The 20490-nt window shown below is 49.9% G+C and overlaps 1 protein-coding gene across 1 annotated transcript in view; it reads left to right on the plus strand.

The window, feature by feature from the left end:
* The window catches only part of LOC140388180 (dynein axonemal heavy chain 3-like), a 1528048-nt gene that overhangs the window by 771147 nt on the left and 736411 nt on the right, over positions 1-20490 (plus strand). The gene's annotated exons all lie outside the window — the stretch shown is intronic.

A 20490-nucleotide genomic window follows, 5' to 3' on the forward strand; every position in this document is an offset into this window, starting at 1 on the left:
ACCCCGAGAAATCCCCGAACTCCCTCAACATTCGCATAACCTCTATCATCCCCCCCGCTGGGTCTGACACGTATAACAATAGGTCATCTGCGTATCGCGAGACTCGGTGTTCTTCTCCCCCTCTAATCACCCCTCTCCATTTCCTGGAGTCTCTCAACGCCATGGCCAGAGGTTCAATTGCCAACGCGAACAACAATGGAGACAGCGGGCATCCCTGTCTTGTTCCCCTATATAGTCGGAAATACTCCGATCTTTGTCGACCCGTAACTACACTTGCCGTTGGAGCCCCATAAAGAAGTTTGACCCAGCTAATAAACCCGTTCCCGAACCTAAACCTCCTTAACACTTCCCATAAATACTCCCACTCCACCCTATCAAATGCCTTCTCTGCATCCATTGCCGCCACTATCTCTGCCTCCCCCTCCACTGGGGGCATCATTATCACCCCTAATAGTCGTCGCACGTTAACATTCAGTTGTCTCCCTTTTACGAACCCTGTCTGGTCTTCGTGCACCACCCCTGGGACACAGTCCTCTATCCTCGATGCCAGTACCTTTGCCAGCAATTTGGCGTCCACGTTCAATCATGAAATAGGTCTATAGGACCCGCATTGCAACGGATCTTCATCCCTCTTCAAAATTAGCGATATCGTCGCCTCCGACATTGTCGGGGGTAAAGTCCCTCCTTCCCTGGCCTCATTGAACGTCCTCACCATCAACGGGGCCAACAAGTCCACATATTTTCTGTAAAATTCCACCGGGAACCCGTCTGGTCCCGGAGCCTTCCCTGCTTGCATGCTTCCCAGTCCCTTAATAACCTCGTCCACCCCAATCGGTGCCCCCAGGCCTACCACCTCCTGCTCCTCCACTTTCGGGAACCTCAATTGATCCAGGAACTGCCGCATCCCCTCCTCTCCCTCTGGGGGTTGAGACCTATACAGTCCCTCATAAAAGGTCTTGAACACCTCATTTATCTTTCCTGCTCTTCGCACCGTGTCTCCCTTTTCATCTCTAATTCCTCCTATCTCCCTCGCTGCTGTCCTCTTTCGCAATTGATGAGCCAGCAGGCAACTAGCCTTTTCCCCATATTCATACCTCCTCCCCTGTGCCTTCCTCCACAGCACCTCCGCCTTTCTGGTGGTCAGAAGGTCAAACTCCGTCTGGAGTCGTCTCCTCTCCCTGTACAGTCCCTCCTCCGGGGTCTCTGCAAATTCTCTATCCACCCTTAAAATCTCCCCCAGTAATCTTTCCCTTTCCTTGGCCTCTGTTTTCCTTTTGTGGGCCCCAATGGAGATCAGCTCTCCTCTGACCACCGCTTTTAGTGCTTCCCATACCACTCCCACAGGGACCTCGCCATCGTCATTGACCTCCAGGTATCTCTCAATACACCCCCGCACTTTTGCACACACTTCCTCATCCGCCATCAATCCCACATCTAATCGCCAGAGTGCTCTCTGCTCCCTTTCCTCTCCTAATTCCAGGTCCACCCAATGTGGGGCATGGTCCGAAACCGCTATGGCTGAATACTCAGCTTCTTCCACCCTAGAGATCAACGACCTTCCCAAAACAAAAAAATCTATCCGGGAGAACACTTTATGGACATGGGAGAAGAAGGAGAACTCACTAGCCCTAGGTCTAAGAAATCGCCATGGATCCACTCCCCCCATTTGGTCCATAAACCCCTTAAGCACCTTGGCCGCTGCCGGCCTTCTTCCGGTCCTTGAGCTGGATCTATCTAGCCCCGGGTCCAGCACAGTATTAAAGTCCCCTCCTAAAATCAAGTTTCCTACCTCCAGGTCCGGTATACGCCCCAGCATCCGTCTCATAAATCCCGCGTCGTCCCAGTTCGGGGCATATACATTAACCAACATGACCTCCATTCCCTCCAGCCTGCCACTCACCATTACATATCTACCTCCGCTATCTGCTACAATGTTCTTTGCTTCAAATGCTACCCGTTTCCCCACCAAAATGGCCACCCCTCTGTTCTTTGCGTCTAGTCCTGAGTGGAACACCTGTCCCACCCATCCTTTCCTTAACCTAACTTGGTCCGCCACCTTTAGGTGGGTCTCTTGGAGCATAACCACGTCTGCCCTTAGTCCTTTCAAATGCGCGAGCACTCGGGCCCTTTTTATCGGTCCGTTCAGGCCTCTCACGTTCCACGTGATCAGCCTCACTAGGGGGCTACCTGCCCCCCTCCCGTGTCGACTAGCCATTACCTTCTCTAGGCCAGTCCCATATCCCGCCTCCGCGCTCCCACTCGCTCCCCCAGCGTCGCATACCATCCCCGTCCACCCACTCTTTAGCCATTTCCTTTTGGATTTCCGCAGCAGCAACCCAGTTGTCCCCCCCCCCCCCCCCTGCTAGATCTCTTTCTAGCGTGATTGCTCCCCCCATATTACTTCCGTAAGTCAGCTGACTTCAACTGACCCCGGTTACTCCTGCTCACTCCTCGACCCCCCCGTGTGGGGAACTCCCATCCGCCTTGCGCCTGTCTTCCCGCCATATTCTTTCTGGCGCGGGAACATCCCTTTACCTGACCCGCCTCTTGTGGCGCAGCTCCCTTTCCCCTCCCCCTCCCCTTCCTCATTCTCCATCTATGTCCCGTCTTTCCCCCCTCACCGGCGCCCACATTTCCCAATGTCTCCCCCCTTCCCAATTTACTTCTCAATTAATTTCAACCATAACATTAACAATAACATTTCCTGCAGCATCAGTCCCTCAGTTCCGATCCAATTTCTCCTCTTTGATAAAGGTCCATGCTTCCTCCGCCATCTCGGAATAATGGTGTCTCTCCTGATACGTGACCCATAGTCTTGCCGGCTGCAGCATCCCGAACTTCACCTTCTTTTTATGCAACACCTCCTTGGCTCGGTTAAAGCTCGCCCTCCTTCTCGCCACCATCGCACTCCAATCCTGGTACACCCGTACCACTGCATTCTCCCATCTGCTACTCCGCACCTTTTTAGCCCATCTCAGGACCGCTTCTCTATCCTTAAGGCGGTGAAATCGCACGATTATCGCCCTGGGTGGTTCTCCCGCTTTTGGTCTTCTCGCCGGGATCCGATGTGCCCACTCCACCTCCAAGGGGCCCGTAGGGGCCTCAGCACCCATCAGTGAGCTCAGCATCGTACTTGCATAAGCTCCACAGTCCACTCCTTCCACACCCTCAGGGAGACCCAGTATCCGAAGGTTCTTCCTTCGCGCTCCGTTTTCTAGGGCCTCGATCCTTTCAGTACACTTTTTATGAAGTGCCTCGTGCGTCTGTGTCTTAATCGCCAGGCCCAGGATCTCGTCCTCATTATCCGTCACCTACTGCTCCACCACGCGGAGCTCTGTCTCCTGGGTCTTTTGTGTCTCCTTGAGCCCCTCAATTGCCTGTAGCATCGGGGTCAGCACCTCCCTCTTCAGCAGCTCCACGCACCGTCTCAAAAATTCATCCTGCTCGGGCCCCCATGTCGCCTGCGCTTTCTCCGCCGCCATCTTGTGCTTCTCCCTTTCTGTCTCTTTGGTCAACGATTACTCGCGCTGCAGCCGCCGCCGCCGGTTTTTTCCTCCTTCGTTGGGGGGGGGGGAGGAACTCCCTTCTCACTCACCCCACACCGGGTTGCGTCGCCCAAAGATTTCCCGTTGGGGCTCTTAAAAAAGCCCGAAGGTCCGTCAGAGCTGGAGCCGCCGAAACGTGCGGCTAGCAAGGCATCACCGCAACCGGAAGTCCTCTACCCTAGTCATTCTTTTATTCCTGACATATATATAGAAAGCTTTAGGGTTACCCTTGATCCTACCTGTCAAAGACTTCTCATGTCCCCTCCTGACTCTTCCTAGCTCTCTCTTGAGGTCCTTCCTAGCTAACTTGTAACTCTCGAGCGCCCTAACTGAACCTTCATGTCTCATCTTTACATAAGCCTCCTTCTTCCTCTTGACAAGTGTTTTGACTGCTTTAGTAAACCACGGTTCCCTTGCTCGACCACTTCCTCCCTGCATGACAGGTACATACTTATCAAAGACACGCAGTAGCTGTTCCTTGACCAAGCTCCACATTTTCATTGTGCCCATCCCCTGCAGTTTTCCTCTCCACCCGATGGATCCTAAGTCTTGCCTCATCGCATCATAATTGTCTTTACCCCAGATATAACTCTTGCCCTGCGGTATATACCTATCCCTTTCCATCACTAAAGTAAACGTAATCGAATTGTGGTCACTATCACCAAAGTGCTCACCTATGTTGCTCTTATTAGCCTTAGTTTTATTAGCTCTGATTATGTCACCTTTGCTCACGAGTCGCCAGGTATCTTTCTGATACCGCCACGTGGTTCAAGCTCTAGTTATGATTAATAAGACAGCACACCGCTTAGTAAGAGTAAAATCAACGGTCATTTATTATATACAACAAGAAATACTTATACAATAATCCTACTTTCTATATCACTACCTACCACTACTGGCCAATACTTAACTTTTGGGAATGGCCCACCAGGTCAGGGAAATGAATGGCTTATCGAATTGGGTCTGGCCTGCGGGATTCAAAGGCTGATACAGGTCGATGGCTAGGAGTCTCTATCGGGTCGCAATCGCTGGAGTCAAACTTACGGTTTCTGATCGATGGTTCTTGCAAAGGTTGTGAGCAGGAGAAGAAGGGAGAGAAGGGCTGATCTGAACTTGGCCCCCATTTTTATAGGGGCCAGGGGCTTCCCGCCTCTCAGGACGGCCCTTGACCCTGAGTCCCAAGTGATTGGACTTGTTCCCAATCACTGGGTTCGATATGCTCCAATAATGGGGCGATTCCTCGATCGGGGGGTGGTCGTTCACCTGTCTTTGTTTCGGTCACTGCTGGCGCCGAGAGGTCTGGCCCGGTATTCAGTTGCTAATATGTTGCAATTGTTCCCGGGTATAGCCGATTAAACTGCAGATGTCTGTGTTGATGTGCTGCTAATGGTCGCAGGTATCGATCTGACTTCCCCAGAGCTGAATACACTATTCTGTCTGCAGCTGTCCGTTTGTGCGCTGTTGGCTGCTTTTCCCATCAGCCTTTTCGGTTAGCCATTTTAGATCGGATTTTGGCCAAATCACGTCGGGAATCAGCCATTTTAGGTGGCTACACCTACCTCCAAATCTAACACCTGTCCTGGTTCATTACCCAGTACCAAATCCAATGTGGCCTCGCCTCTCATTGGCTTATCTACACACTGTGTCAGGAAACCCTCGTGCACACATTGGACAAAAACCGACCCATCTAAAGTACTCGAACTATAGCGTTTCCAGTCAATATTTGGAAAGTTAAAGTCCCCCATAACAACTACCCTGTTTGCTTATCCAGAATCATCTTTGCAATCCTTTCCTCTACATCTTTGGAACTTTTTGGAGGCCTATAGAAAGCCCCTAACAGGGTGACCTCTCCTTTCCTGTTTCTAACCTCAGCCCATACTACCTCAGTAGACGAGTCCTCATCAAACGTCCTTTCTGCCACCGTAATACTGTCCTTGACTAACAATGCCACCCCTCCCCCTCTTTTACCACCTTCCCTGAGCTTACTGAAATATATAAACCCAGGCACCTGCAACAACCATTCCTGTCCCTGCTCTATCCATGTCTCCGAAATGGCAACAACATCGAAGTCCCAGGTACCAACCCATGCCGCAAGTTCACCCACCTTATTCCGGATGCTCCTGGCATTGAAGAAGACACACTTTAAACCACCTTCCTGCCTGCCGGTTCACTCCTTCAACTTTGAAACCTTACTCATGACCTCACTACTCTCAACCTCCTGTATACTGGAGCTACAATTCAGGTTCTCAAGCCCCTGCTGAACTAGTTTAAACCCTCCCGAAGAGCATTAGCAAATTTCCCCCCCCAGGATATTGGTACCCCTCTGGTCCAGGTGTAGACCATCCCGTTTGTAGAGGTCCCACTGACCCCAGAATGAGCCCCAATTATCCAGAAATCTGAAACCCTCTCTCCTGCACCATCCCTGTAGCCACGTGTTCAACTTCTCTCTCTCCCTATTCCTCATCTTGCTATCACGTGGCAAGGGTAACAACCCAGAGATAATAACTCTGTTTGTCCTAGATCTAAGTTTCCACCCTAACTCCCTGAATTCCTGCCTTACATCCCTATCCCTGTTCCTACCTATGTCGTTGGTACCTATGTGGACCACGACTTGGGGCTGCTCCCCCTCCCCCTTAAGGATCCCGAAAACACGATCCGAGACATCACGCACCCTGGCACCTGGGAGGCAACACACCAACCGCGAGTCTCTCTCGTTCCCACAGAATTTCCTATCTATCCCCCTAACTATGGAGTCTCCAATGACGAATGCTCTACTCCTCTACTCCCTTCCCTTCTGAGCAACAGGGACAGACTCTGTGCCAGAGACCTGTACCCCATGGCTTACCCCTGGTAAGTCCCCCCCCCCCCCCCCCCCACAGTATCCAAAGCGGTATACTTGTTACTGAGGGGAACGACCACAGGGGATCCCTCTACTGACTGCTTAAATGCTCCTGATGTGGCTGAGCAAGCCACTCAGTGCAAGGACAATTAGGGATCGACAACAAATGCTGATCCAGTAGCATCACCCATGAAAGAATAAAGGGGGGATAAGTGGCTATCGAGAGAGTGGATGCATTGCTTAGTCTTCCAAAACTCCCTGGTATCTGGAAAACCCAGTGGATTGGGAAATTGCAAACACACCTCAGGAGAGATAGAAAGCACAATACTCTAGGCCAGTTAGTCTGACATCTATCACTGGGAAATGCTCAAACTTATTATTAAAGAATTAGTAACAGCACATTTATAAATCATCATATAATCAGGCTTGGTCAACATCCCTTGGGCTTTCAAACTAATTTGTCAGGGGGCTGGGAAAACGAGCTGTAGTCCAGAAGCCAGTGTTGAGAGTAGTGAGGTACTGAGGACGGTATCAAGGTCGCAGGAGTGTACCGGCAGACAGAAAGGTGGGTTGAAGTGTGTCTACTTCAATGCAAGGAGCATCCGGAATAAGGTAGGTGAACTTGGCGCGTGGATTGGTACTTGGGACTACGATGTTGTGGCCATTACGGAGACATGGTTAGAACAGGGACAGGAATGGCTGTTGGATGTTCAGGGGTATAGATGTTTCAGTAAGAGTAGGGAAGGTGGCAAAAGAGGTGGAGAAGTAGCATTGTTAATCAAGGATAGTTTAACCGCGGACTTCCGGTTGTGGCTATGCGGAGCTAAGTCGGCTCCCGCAAAAACGGACTTTTGGGCTCTTTTCAGGGCCCCCAACAGCACTTTTTCGACGTTTCCCGGTGTGGGAAGGAGATTTCAACAATTCCCCGATAGTATATGGCTTTTACCAGGAGCGGGGTGACTAAAAAGGTGGTGGTGGACCCGAAAAAGGTGCGAGGGAAGAAGAACAAAATGGCGGCGGGCGGAGACCAGGCAGCGTGGATGCAGTGGGCGCAGGAGCAACAAGAGGGTATCCAGCTCTGCTTCAGAGAGATTAAAGCATACCTGCTTGAGCCGATGAAGGCTTCTGTTGATAAGCTGCTGGAGACACAGACGGCCCAGGGGGTGGCGATCCACGAGGCCCGACAAAAGATCTCCGACACCGAGGACGATATCTTAGGCCTGGCGGTAAAGGTGGAGGCGTTCGAATATACCAGGACTGGAGTGCGGAGGTGGCGAAGGGGAGGGGCCGGGTATAATCGAGCGAAGGCAGTGCTGCACAGGAAGGGGCTGACGTTTGGCATGTCGCAGCCGGCGCGACTGTGGGTTACCTACAAGGACCGGCACCATTATTTTGAGTCTCCGGAGGAGGCGTGGGCCTTTGTTCAGGCCGAGAGGTTGGACACAGATTGAGGGTCGGGATGGGCGTTTGGGGATTGCGGTTGATATGTTACTTATGGAAGGGGGGTCCTTTGCTCTTGGTTTCTTTTTTTTTCTTTTGTGTTTTTCTCTTTCTGGTCGGTGAGGGTGGTTAGGGCGGGTTGGGCACTGTTTTGGTTGGATTGGTCGGGGGGGGGGGCTCTTGGAGCAAAGGGAACAGGGGTGGATGGCCGGCGGTGACATGGGGCCCCGCGGGGGAGGGGGAGGCCCGAGTCGGAGGTGAGGGGATTGGGCCTGTAAAAGGAGCTGCGTCAGAGGTGGCAGGGCCGGGCAGGTGGAAATTGAGGGCTTTTTCCTGAGCTGAAGACTGGAGGGTGTGGGGCCGGGGCGGGGAAGCGAGGGTTGTTTCCCGCGCTTAGGATGGGAGGGGGAGGGGAAGAGCCTGTGGATGGGAAAACGGAAGAGGAGGGTATGTCACACAATGGGAGGAGTCGAAGGAGAGGCGGGAGTGGCCGGGGTCAGCAGGAGTCAGCTGACCTGGGGGTGTGCAATGGGGGGAGTAAAACAGCTAGGATGGGTCCTAGCCGGGGGGGGGGGGAGGGGGGGGCAATCGGGTTGCTGCTGCGGGGGGGGGGGGGAGCTGGAGCGAGTGGGGGGGGTCAAGACGGGGGTCTGCCGCCGTGGGGAACGGGCCCGGAGTGGGGTGCGGGCGCGTGGCTGGCCGAGGAGGGGTTATAGCTTGTCAGCGGGGGAGGGGGGCGGGTAGCCCCCTGATCCGGCTGATAACCTGGAGTGTAAGGGGACTGAATGGGCCGGTCAAACGGGCCCGCGTGTTCGCGCACCTGAAGGGGCTCCAGGAGACATAGCTGAAGGTGGCAGACCAGGTAAGACTGAGGAAGGGGTGGGTAGGTCAGGTGTTTCATTCGGGGTTGGATGCCAAAAATCGAGGGGTGGCGATCTTGGTGGGAAAGAAGGTGTCATTCGAGGCGTCGAGCATTGTGGCAGATAATGGTGGTAGGTACATAATGGTAAGTGGTAAGCTGCAGGGAGAGAGGGTGGTACTGGTCAATGTGTATGCTCCGAACTGGGACGATGCGGGTTTTATACGGCGCATGTTGGGTCGGATTCCAGACTTGGAAGTGGGGGGCCTGATAATGGGGGGGAGATTTTCACACGGTGCTGGATCCGGCACTGGATCGCTCCAGATCTCGGACGGGTAGGAAGCCGGCGGTGGCTAGAGTGCTGAGGGGGTTTATGGACCAGATGGGAGGGGTGGACCCTTGGAGATTTGCAAGGCGGGGCTAGGGAATTTTCATTCATCTCACATGTCCATAAGGCTTATTCCCGAATCGACTTTTTTATTTTGAGCAGGGCGCTGATAGCGAGAGTAGAGGATACCGAGTACTCGGCGATAGCCATTTTGGACCACGCCCTGCATTGGGTGGACTTAGAGCTGGGGGAGGAGAGGGACCAGCGCCCATTGTGGCGCTTGGAGCTGGGGCTGTTGGCGGACGAGGAGGTGAGCGAGCGGGTCCGAGGAAGTATAGAGAGGTACCTGGAGGCCAACGATAACGGGGAGGTCCGAGTGGGGATGGTATGGGAGGCGCTGAAGGCGGTGGTTAGGGGAGAGCTGATCTCCATTAGGGCCCACAAGGAGATGAGGAAGCGGGGGGAGAGGGAGAGGCTGGTGGGGGAGATGGTGAGGGTAGACAGGAGATATGCGGAGGTGCCCGAGGAAGGATTGTTGAGGAAGAGGCGCAGCCTCCAGGCCAAATTCGACCTGGTGACCACCAGGAAGGCGGAGGTGCAGTGGAGGAAGGCCCAGGGGGTGATTTACGAGTATGGGGAAAAGGCAAGCCGGTTGCTGGCACATCAGCTTCAGAAGCGGGCCACAGCTAGGGTGATCGGGGGAGTTAAGGACAGGGGAGGGAGTGTGGTGCGGAGTGGGGATGGCATCAATGGGGTCTTCAGGGACTTCTATGAGGAATTGTGCCGGTCCGAGCCCCCACTGGAGGAGGGAGGGATGGGCCACTTCCTGGACCAATTGTAGTTTCCGAAGGTGGCGGAGGGACTGGTGGCGGGATTGGGGGCCCCAATTGGGCTGGAGGAGCTGACCAAAGGGATAGGAAGCATGCAGGCGGGGAAGGCACCGGGTCCGGACGGTAAAAAATATATGGACCTGTTGGGCCCGTTGCTAGTTAGGATCTTCAATGAGGCAAGGGAGGTGGGGGGTTTGCCCCCGACGATGTCCTGGGCACTGATCTCCTTGATCCTGAAGCGGGATAAGGATCCCTTGCAGTGTGGGTCTTACAGGCCGATTTTGTTGCTAAACATAGATGCCAAGGTGCTGGCGAAGGTCTTTGCCACGAGGATTGAGGATTGTGTGCCGCAGATCATCCACGAAGACCAGACGGGGTTCGTGAAGGGGAGGCAGTTGAACGCGAATGTGCGGAGGCTTTTGAACGTTATCATGATGCTGCCGAGGGAGAGGGAGGCGGAGATAGTGGTGGAGATGGACACTGAGAAAGCCTTTGATAGGGTAGAGTGGGGTACCTGTGGGAGGTGCTGAAGAGGTTTGGGTTTGTGGAGGGGTTTATCAGGTGGGTTAGGCTGTTGTATGAGGTCCCGATGGCAAGTATGGCCACAAACAGGAGGAGGTCCAAGTACTTTCGGTTGCACCGAGGGACGAGGCAGGGGTGTCCCCTGTCAACATAGATCATAGAATTTACAGTGCAGAAGGAGGCCATTCGGCCCATCGGGTCTGCACCGGCTCTTGGAAAGAGCACGCTACCCAAGGTCCACACCTCCACCCTATCCCCAGAACCCAGTAACCCCATCTAACACTAAGGGCAATTTTGGACACTAAGGGCAATTTAGCATGGCCAATCCACCTAACCTGCACATCTTTGGACTGTGGGAGGAAACCGGAGCACCCGGAGGAAACCCACGCAAACACGGGGAGAATGTGCAGACTCCGTACAGACAGTGACCCAAGCCGGGAATCGAACCTGGGACCCTGGAGCTGTGAAGCAATTGTGCTATGTCCCCCCTGCTCTTCGCACTGGCGATTGAACCCCTGGCTATGGCACTGAGGGAGTTGAGGAACTGGAGGGGGTTGGTGCAGGGTGGGGAGGAGCATAGGGTGTCGCTTTATGCGGACGACTTGCTGCTATATGTGGCGGACCTGGTGGTGGGAATGCCGGTGGTAATGAGGATCCTTAGGGAATTCGGGGATTTCTCGGGGTACAAGCTCAACATGGGGACGAGCGAGCTGTTCGTGGTTCACCCAGGGGACCAGGAGAGGGGGATCGGCGAGCTCCCATTAAAAAGGGTGGAGAGGAGCTTCAGGTATTTGGGGGTCCAGGTGGCCTGGAGCTGGGGGGCCCTGCATAGGCTTAATTTCGCAAGGCTGGTGGAGCAAATGGAGGAGGAGTTCAAGAGGTGGGACGCGTTGCCGCTATCCTTGGCGGGTAGGGTGCAGTCAGTCAAAATGACGGTGCTCCCAAGGTTTTTGTTCCTGTTCCAATGTCTTCCCGTGTTTGTCCCGAAGGCCTTTTTTAGGCGGGTCAACAGGAGCATAATGGGATACGAAGGTTGGGGGACCTGTTTGTGGACGAGAAGTTCGCGAGCCTGGGTGTGCTGGAGGAGAAGTACGGGCTCCCCCCGGGGAACACCTTCAGGTACTTACAGGTAAGGGCGTTTGCCAGGCGGCAGGTGGTGGAATTCCCGCGGCTGCTGCCACACACAGTACAGGACAGGGTGCTCTCGGGAGGGGGGTGGGGGGGGGGGGGGGGGTTGGAGTGGGGAAGATCTCGGAAACTTACCAGGTGATGCAGGAGGAGGAGGAGGCCTCGGTGATGGAGTTGAAAGGTAAGTGGGAGGAGGAGTTGGGAGAGGAGATCGAGGAGGGGACGTGGGCAGATGCCCTAGGGAGGGTGAACTCTTCATCTTCGTGCGTGAGGCTCAGCTTCATACAGTTTAAGGTGCTGCACAGGGCACACATGACCGGGACAAGGATGAGCCGGTTTTTTGGGGGTGAGGACAGGTGTGTTAGGTGCTCAGAGAGCCCAGCAAATCACACCCATATGTTCTGGGCGTGCCCAGCGCTGGAGGAATTTTGGAAGGGTGTAGCGAGGACGGTGTCGAGGGTGGTAGGATCCAGGGTCAAACCAGGCTGGGGGCTTGCAATATTTGGGGTCGCAAAGGAGCCGGGAGTGCAGGAGGCGAAAGAGGCCGGTATTCTGGCCTTTGCGTCCCTGGTAGCCCAGCGAAGGATTCTCCTTCAGTGGAAGGATGCGAGGCCCCCAAGCGTGGAATCCTGGATCAACAACATGGCGGGGTTTATTAAGTTGGAGAGGGTGAAATTCGCCTTGAGAGGGTCAGTACAAGGGTTCTTTAGGCGGTGGCAACCGTTCTTAGAGTTCCTGGCAGAACAATAGAAATTGGTCATTGGCAGCAGCAACTCGGGCGGGGGAGGGGGGGGGGGGGGGGCGGTGGGGGGGAGCATACTTTACTTTATTTTTATATTTGTTTTTGTTATTTACACTGGAGGGTCTGAGAGGGTGTATATACCTGTTGTGTTAAGTTGGGGTGTCAATGTTAATTTATTATTTATGTACAGGGGGGAGGGGGGTATGGAGGGTTGCTTTTCTAGACTGTGTTTTGTACTTAACCCTGTTGGGTTCCTTTTTCATTTTGTTACTGATATTTTATGAAAACCTTAATAAAAATTATTTGTAAAAAAAAAAGGCTAGTTTAACGGCTGCAGAAAGGCAGTTTGAAGGGGATCTGCCTACTGGGGTAATATGGGCCGAAGTTAGAAATAGGAAAGGAGCGGTCACATTGTTAGGAGTTTTCTCTGGGCCCCCAAATAGTAATAGAGATGTGGAGGAAGAAATTGCAAAACAGATTATGGATAGGTGTGGAGCTCTCAGGGTAGTTGTCATGGGTGACTTTAACTTTCAAATATTGATTGGAACCTCTGTAGGTCGAACAGTTCGGATGGGGCAGTTTTTGTACAGGAGGGTTTCCTGACACAATATGCGGACAGGCCGACAAGAGGGGGGGCCACATTGGATTTGATACTGGGTAATGAACCGGGCCAAGTGTTAGATTTGTTTGTGGGAGAGCACTTTGGAGACAGTGACCACAATTCGGTGTCTTTCACTATTGCAATGGAGAGGGATAGGGCCATACGGCAGGGCAAGGTTTATAATTGGGGGAGGGGTAATTATGATGCGATTAGGCAAGAATTAGGGAGCATAAGATGGGAACAGAAACTTTCAGTGAAAGGCACAAATAAAAAGTGGAGCTTGTTCAGGAACAAATACTGCGTGTCCTTGATAGGCATGTCCCTGTCAGGCAGGGAGGAAATGGCCGTGTGAGGGAACCATGGTTCACAAAAGAGGTTGAATGTCTTGTCAAGAGGAAAAAGGAAGAGTATGTAAGGATGAGAAAACAAGGTTCAGTAGGGTCGCTTGAGGGTTACAAGGTAGCAAGGAATGAGCTGAAAAAAGGGCTTAGGAGAGCTAGGAGGCGGCATGAGAAGTCCTTGGCGGGTCGGATCAAGGAAAACCCCAAGGCTTTTTACCCTTATGTGAGAAATAAAAGAATGACCAGGGTGAGGGTAGGGCCGGTCAAGGACAGTAGTGGGAACTTGTGCATGGAGTCAGAAGAAATAGGAGAGGCATTGAATTAATACTTTTCTTCAGTGTTCACAAAGGAGAGGGGCCATGTTTTTGAGGATGAGAGTGTGATTCAGGCGGGTAGGCTGGAGGAAGTAGATGTTCTGAGGAAGGATGTATTAACAATTTTGAAAAACCTGAGGGTCGACAAGTCCCCTGGGCCAGATGGGATATACCCAAGGATTCTTTGGGAGGCAAGGGATGAGATTGCAGAGCCTTTGGCTTTGATCTTTGGGCCCTCGCTGTCCACGAGAATAGTGCCAGAGGACTGGAGAGTGGCGAATGTTGTTCCTCTGTTTAAGAAAGGGAATAGGCCAGTTAGTCTTACTTCGGTGGTCGGTAAGATAATGGAAAAGGTCCTGAAGGATAGGATTTATGACCATTTGGAAAGATGCAGCTTAATCCGGGATAGTCAACATGGATTTGTGAAGGGTAGGTCTTGCCTCACAAATTTGATTGAATTCTTTGAGGAGGTAACGAAGTGTGTAGATGAAGGTAGAGCAGTTGATGTTGTATACATGGATTTTAATAAGGAGTTTGATAAGGTTCCCCATGGTCGGCTCATGAAGAAGTAAGGAGGTGTGGGATCGAGGGAAATTTGGCCAATTGGATAAGTAACTGGCTATCACATAGAAGACAGAGGGTGGTGGTGGATGGAACATTTTCAGACTGGAGACCAGTTACCAGCGGTGTACCACAGGGATCAGTGCTGGGTCCTCTGCTATTTGTGATTTTTATCAATGACTTGAAGGAGGGGGCTGAAGGGTGGGTCAGTACATTTGCTGATTTCACCAAGATTAGTGGAGTAGTGGCTGTTGTAGGCTGCAAAGAGACATTGATAGGATGCAGAGCTGGGCCGAAAAATGGCAGATGGAGTTTAACCCTGATAAGTGCGAGGTGATTCATTTTGGTAGAAAACATTTGAATGCGGATTACAGGGTCAACGGCAGGGTTCTGAGGAATGTGGAGGAACAGAGAGATCTTGGGGTTCATGTCCACAGATCTCTGAAGGTTGCCACTCAAGTGGATAGAGCCGTGAAGAAGGCTTATAGTGTGTTAGCGTTTATTAACAGGGGACTTGCGTTTAAGAGCCGCGGGTTTATGCTGCAACTATACATGACCCTGGTGAGACCACATTTGGAGTATTGTGTGCAGTTCTGGTCACCTCATTATAGGAAGGATGTGGAAGCATTTGAAAGGGTGCAAAGGCGATTTACCAGGATGCTGCCTGGTTTGCAGGATAGGTCTTATGAGGAAAGGTTGAGGGAGCTCGGGCTTTTCTCTTTGGAGCGGAGGAGGATGAGAGGCGACTTAATAGAGGTTTATAAGATGATGAGGGGGATAGATAAAGTGGGCGGTCAGAGACTATTTCCTCGGGTGTATGTAGCTGTTACAAGGGGCATAACTATAAGATTCAGGGTGGGAGATAGGAGGGATGTCCGATGTATGTTCTTTACTCAGAAAGTGGTTAGGGTGTGGAATGGACTGCCTGCTGTGATAGTGGAGTCGGACACTTTAGGAACTTTCAAGCTGTTATTGGATCGGCACATGGAGCATACCAGAATGACAGGGAGTGGGATAGCTTGATCTTGGTTTCGGACAATGCTCGGCACAACATCGAGGGCCGAAGGGCCTGTTCTGTGCTGTAATGTTCTATGTTCTATCAACATGATTTTGTGAAAGGGAAATCGTATTAGAGTTCTTACAGGATGTAACAATCAGCGTTTCAAAAAGTGTACTGGTAGATCAAGTTTATTTGCATTTCCAGCAGACATTTGATAAGTTGCCACATAAAAGGTTCATTAGGTCAGAGTTTGTGGTGTTACAGGTGATATCTGGAGCCATAAAAGTCCACAGCAAAAGTCTTTCGGCCCACCGTATCTGTGCCAGTCAAAAGCAACCACCTACGTGTTCTAATTCCATTTTCCAACATTTGACCCATAGTTAAGTGTGTACAATAGTTTGATGTCAGTGAACAGTGTGTGCAATAGTTTGATATCAGTGAACAGAGTGTATAATGGTTTAACATCAGTGAATAGTGTGTACAATAGCTTGATATCAGTGAACAGTGTGTACAATAGTTTGATATCAGTGAACAGTGTGTACAATAGTTTTAAATCAGTAGCAGTGTGTACAATAGTGTGATGTCAGTGAAGTGTGTACAATAGTTTGATGTCAGTGAACAGTGTGTACAATAGTTTGATGCCAGTGAAGTGTGTACAATAGTTTGATGTCAGTGAAGTGTGTACAATAGTTTGATATCAGTGAACTATGTGTACAATAGTTTGAAATCAATAGCAGTGTGCACAATAGTTTGATGTCAGTGAACAGTGTGTACAATAGTTTGATGTCAGTGAACTATGTGTACAATCGTTTGAAATCAGTAGCAGTGTGCACAATAGTTTGATGACAGTGAACAGTGTGTGCAATAATTTGATGTCAGTGAAGTATGTGCAATAATTTGATGTCAGTAACGCTGTGTACAATATTTGCTATTAGTATCAGTGAGTCCAATAGTTTGATATCAGTAACAGTGAATACAATAGTTTGATATCAGTGTGTACAATAGTTTGATGTCTGTGAACAGTGTGTATAATAGTTTGATGTCAGTGAACAGTGTACAACAGTTTGATGTCAGTGAACTGTGTACAATAGTTTGATGTCAGTAGCAGTGTGTACAATAGTTTGATGTCAGTAGCAGTGTGTACAATAGTTTGATGTCAGTGAAGTGTGTACAATAGTTTGCTATCAGTAACAGTGTGTACAATAGTTTCATATCAGTGAACAGTGTGTACAATAGTTTGCTATCAGTAACAGTGTGTACAATAGTTTCATATCAGTGAACAGTGTGTACAATAGTTTCATATCAGTGAACAGTGTGTACAATAGTTTGATATCAGTGAGTACAATAGTTTGATGTCAGTGAGCAGTGTGCAAGTTTCACATCAGCGAACAGTGTGCAAGTTTCATATCAGTGAACAGTGTGTACAATAGTTTGATGTCAGTGAACTATGTGTACAATAGTTTGAAATCAGTAGCAGTGTGCACAATAGTTTGATGACAGTGAACAGTGTGTGCAATAATTTGATGTCAGTGAAGTGTGTGCAATAATTTGATGTCAGTAACAGTGTGTACAATATTTGCTATTAGTGTCAGTGAGTACAATAGTTTGATATCAGTAACAGTGAATACAATAGTTTGATATCAGTGTGTACAATAGTTTGATGTCTGTGAACAGTGTGTACACTAGTTTGATATCAGTGAACAGTGTACAATAGTTTCATATCAGTGAACAGTGTGTACAATAGTTTGATATCAGTGAGTACAATAGTTTGATGTCAGTGAGCAGTGTGCAAGTTTCACATCAGCGAACAGTGTGTGCAAGTTTCATATCAGTGAACAGTGTGTACAATAGTTTGCTATCAGTAACAGTGTGTACAATAGTTTCATATCAGTGAACAGTGTGTACAATAGTTTGCTATCAGTAACAGTGTGCACAATAGTTTCATATCAGTGAACAGTGTGTACAATAGTTTGCTATCAGTAACAGTGTGTACAATAGTTTCATATCAGTGAACAGTGTGTACAATAGTTTGATATCAGTAACCATGTGTACAATAGTTTGATGTCAGCAGTGTGTACAATAGTTTGATGTCAGCAGTGTGTACAATAATTTGATGTCAGTGAACAGTGTGTGCAAGTTTCATATCAGTGAACAGTGCGTACAATAGTTTGATGTCAGTGAACAGCATGTATAATAGTTTGATGTCAGTAACAATGTGTACAATAGTTTGATGTCAGTGTACAGCATGTATAATAGTTTGATGTCAGTAACAATGTGTACAATAGTTTGATGTCAGTGAAGTGTGTACAATAGTTTGATATTAGTGAAGTTTGTACATATAGTCTGATATCAGTAACAGTGTGTACAATAGTTTGAAATCAGTAAGTGTGTACAAAGGTTTAATATCAGTGAACTGTGTGTACAATAGTTTGATGTCAGCAAACAGTGTGTACAATAGTTTGATGTCAGCCAACAGTGTGTACAATAGTTTGATATCAGTGAACAGTGTGTACAATAGTTTGATGTCAGTGACAGTGTGTACAAGTTTGATATCAGTAACAGTGTACAATAGTTTAGTATCAGTGAACAGTATGTACAATAGTTTGATGTCAGTAACAGTGTGTACAATAGCTGAATATCATTGAACAGTGAGTACAGTAGTTTGATATCAGTGAACACTGTATACAATGGAAGAACTTTGGATCATTCGGGAGGCAGAAGGGGCCGTAGATAGCAGCTTCAGGGAATTAGTTACGCCAAAGATTGGAGATAGGTGGGTAACTGTAAGAGGGACTGGGAAAAAACAGTCAGTGCAGGGATCCCCTGCGGTCGTTCCCCTGAGAAACAAGTATACCGCTTTGGATACTTGTAGGGGGGACGACTTACCAAGGGTAAGCCATGGGGTACGGGCCTCTGGCACGGAGTCTGTCCCTGTTGCTCAGAAGGGAAGGGGGGAGAGGAGCAGAGCATTAGTAATTGGGGACTCTATAGTCAGGGGCACAGATAGGAGATTTTGTGGGAGCGGGAGTGACTCACGTTTGGTATGTTGCCTCCCAGGTGCAAGGGTACGTGATGTCTCGGATCGTGTTTTCCGGGTCCTTAGGGGGGAGGGGGAGCAGCCCCAAGTCGTGGTCCACATTGGCACCAACGACATAGGTAGGAAAGGGGACAAGGATGTCAGGCAGGCTTTCAGGGAGCTAGGATGGAAGCTCAGAACTAGAACAAACAGAGTTGTTATCTCTGGGTTGTTGCCCGTGCCACGTGATAGTGAGATGAGGAATAGGGAGAGAGAGCATTTAAACACGTGGCTACAGGGATGGTGCAGGCGGGAGGGTTTCAGATTTTTGGATAACTGGGGCTCTTTCTGGGGAAGGTGGGACCTCTACAGACAGGATGGTCTACATCTGAACCTGAGGGGCACAAATATCCTGGGGGGGAGATTTGTTAGTGCTCTTTGGGGGGGTTTAAACTAATGCAGCAGGGGCATGGGAACCTGGATTGTAGTTTTAGGGTAAGGGAGAATGAGAGTATAGAGGTCAGGAGCACAGATTTGACGTCGCAGGAGGGGGCCAGCGTTCAGGTAGGTGGTTTGAAGTGTGTCTACTTCAATGCCAGGAGTATACGAAACAAGGTAGGGGAACTGGCAGCGTGGGTTGGTACCTGGGACTTCGATGTTGTGGCCATTTCGGAGACATGGATAGAGCAAGGACAGGAATGGATGTTGCAGGTTCCGGGGTTTAGGTGTTTTAGTAAGCTCAGAGAAGGAGGCAAAAGAGGGGGAGGTGTGGCGCTGCTAGTCAAGAGCAGTATTACGGTGGCGGAGAGGATGCTAGATGGGGACTCTTCTTCCGAGGTAGTATTGGCTGAAGTTAGAAACAGGAAAGGAGAGGTCACCCTGTTGGGAGTTTTTTTATAGGCCTCCTAATAGTTCTAGGGATGTAGAGGAAAGGATGGCGAAGATGATTCTGGATATGAGCGAAAGTAACAGGGTAGTTATTATGGGAGACTTTAACTTTCCAAATATTGACTGGAAAATATATAGTTCGAGTACAATAGATGGGTCGTTTTTTGTACAGTGTGTGCAGGAGGGTTTCCTGAAACAATATGTTGACAGGCCAACAAGAGGCGAGGCCACGTTGGATTTGGTTTTGGGTAATGAACCAGGCCAGGTGTTGGATTTGGAGGTAGGAGAGCACTTTGGGGACAGTGACCACAATTCGGTGACGTTTACGTTAATGATGGAAAGGGATAAGTATACACCGCAGGGCAAGAGTTATAGCTGGGGGAAGGGCAATTATGATGCCATTAGACGTGACTTGGGGGGGATAAGGTGGAGAAGTAGGCTGCAAGTGTTGGGCACACTGGATAAGTGGGGCTTGTTCAAGGATCAGCTACTGCGTGTTCTTGATAAGTATGTACCGGTCAGACAGGGAGGAAGGCGTCGAGCGAGGGAACCGTGGTTTACCAAGGAAGTGGAATCTCTTGTTAAGAGGAAGAAGAAGGCCTATGTGAAGATGAAGTGTGAAGTTTCGGTTGGGGCGATGGATAGTTACAAGGTAGCGAGGAAGGATCTAAAGAGAGAGCTAAGACGAGCAAGGAGGGGACATGAGAAGTATTTGGCAGGAAGGATCAAGGAAAACCCAAAAGCTTTCTATAGGTATGTCAGGAATAAGCAAATGACTAGGGAAAGAGTAGGACCAGTCAAGGACAGGGATGGGAAATTGTGTGTGGAGTCTGAAGAGATAGGCGAGATACTAAATGAATATTTTTCGTCAGTATTCACTCAGGAAAAAGATAATGTTGTGGAGGAGAATGCTGAGCCCCAGGCTAATAGAATAGATGGCATTGAGGTACGTAGGGAAGAGGTGTTGGCAATTCTGGACAGGCTGAAAATAGATAAGTCCCCGGGACCTGATGGGATTTATCCTAGGATTCTATGGGAGGCCAGGGAAGAGATTGCTGGACCTTTGGCTTTGATTTTTATGTCATCATTGGCTACAGGAATAGTGCCAGAGGACTGGAGGACAGCAAATGTGGTCCCTTTGTTCAAAAAGGGGAGCAGAGACAACCCCGGCAACTATAGACCGGTGAGCCTCACATCTGTAGTGGGTAAAGTCTTGGAGGGGATTATAAGGGACAAGATTTATAATCATCTAGATAGGAATAATATGATCAGGGATAGTCAGCATGACTTTGTGAAGGGTAGGTCATGCCTCACAAACCTTATTGAGTTCTTTGAGAAGGTGACTGAACAGGTAGACGAGGGTAGAGCAGTTGATGTGGTGTATATGGATTTCAGCAAAGCGTTTGATAAGGTTCCCCACGGTAGGCTATTGCAAAAAATACGGAGGCTGGGGATTGAGGGTGATTTAGAGATGTGGATCAGAAATTGGCTAGCTGAAAGAAGACAGAGGGTGGTGGTTGATGGGAAATGTTCAGA

This window comes from Scyliorhinus torazame, chromosome 13 (assembly GCF_047496885.1).
Source record: "Scyliorhinus torazame isolate Kashiwa2021f chromosome 13, sScyTor2.1, whole genome shotgun sequence".
Lineage (NCBI taxonomy): Eukaryota > Metazoa > Chordata > Chondrichthyes > Carcharhiniformes > Scyliorhinidae > Scyliorhinus > Scyliorhinus torazame.